Source organism: Leopardus geoffroyi, chromosome C1, assembly GCF_018350155.1.
Source record: "Leopardus geoffroyi isolate Oge1 chromosome C1, O.geoffroyi_Oge1_pat1.0, whole genome shotgun sequence".
Taxonomy (NCBI): domain Eukaryota; kingdom Metazoa; phylum Chordata; class Mammalia; order Carnivora; family Felidae; genus Leopardus; species Leopardus geoffroyi.
The window spans coordinates 107,007,306-107,008,358 of record NC_059328.1 but is presented as its reverse complement, the minus strand read 5'-3'; positions in this window follow the sequence as shown (position 1 = coordinate 107,008,358).

Genomic DNA, 1,053 nt, shown 5'->3' with positions numbered 1-1,053 from the left:
GAGAGAGAGACACACAGAATGTGAAGTAGTCTCCAGGCTCTGAGCTGTCAGTGCAGAACCTGACGTGGGGCTGGAACCCAAGAACTGTGAAATCATGACCCGAACTGAAGTCAGATGCTCAACCAACTGAGTCACCAAGGTGCCCCCAGTTTCATTATTTTGCATGTTGTCATTCAGTTTTCCCAACACCATTTGTTGAAGGAACTGTCTTTTTTCCATTGGGTATTCTTTACTGCTTTGTCAAAGATGAGTTGACCATACAGTTGTGGGTCCATTTCTGGGTTTTCTATTCTGTTCCATTGATCTATGTGTCTGTGTTTGTGCCAAAACCATACTGTCTTGATCTCTACAGCTTTGTAATATAGCTTGATGTCTGGAATTGTGATACCTCCAGCTTTGCTTTTCATTTTCAAGATTGCTTTCACTACTCAAGATCTTTTGTGGTTCCATACACATTTTAAAATGGTTTGTTTGTTCTACCTCTGTGAAAAAAATGCTGGTGGTATTTTGATAGGGATTGCATTGAAAAGTGTACATTGCTTTGGGTAGTATAGACATTTTAATATTTGTTCTTCATATCCATGAGCATGGAATGTTTCTCCATTTCTTTGTGTCCTCTTCAAGTTCTTTCATAAGTTCTACAGTTTTCAGAGTACAGATCTTTTATTTTTAATTTTAATTTTTCATAGAATTCTGTATTAATCGTTTGTATTTCTGTGGTGTTGGCTGTGATCTCTCCTCTCTCATTTGTGATTTTATTTCTTTGTATCCTTTCTCTTTCCTTTCTGGTAAGTCTAAGGGTTTATCAATTTTATTAATTCCTTAAAGAACTAGCTCTTAGGGGCACCTGGATGGCTCAGTCAGTTAAGCGTCTAACTTCAGCTCAGGTCATGATCTCATGGTTCGTGAGTTCAAGCCCCGCATAGGGCTCTGTGCTGACAACTCAGAGCCTGAAGCATGCTTCCGGTTTCTGTGTCTCCCTCTCTCTGCTCCTTCCCCCCACTCGTACTCTTTCTCTCTCAAAAATAAACATTTAAATTTAAAAAAAAAAAT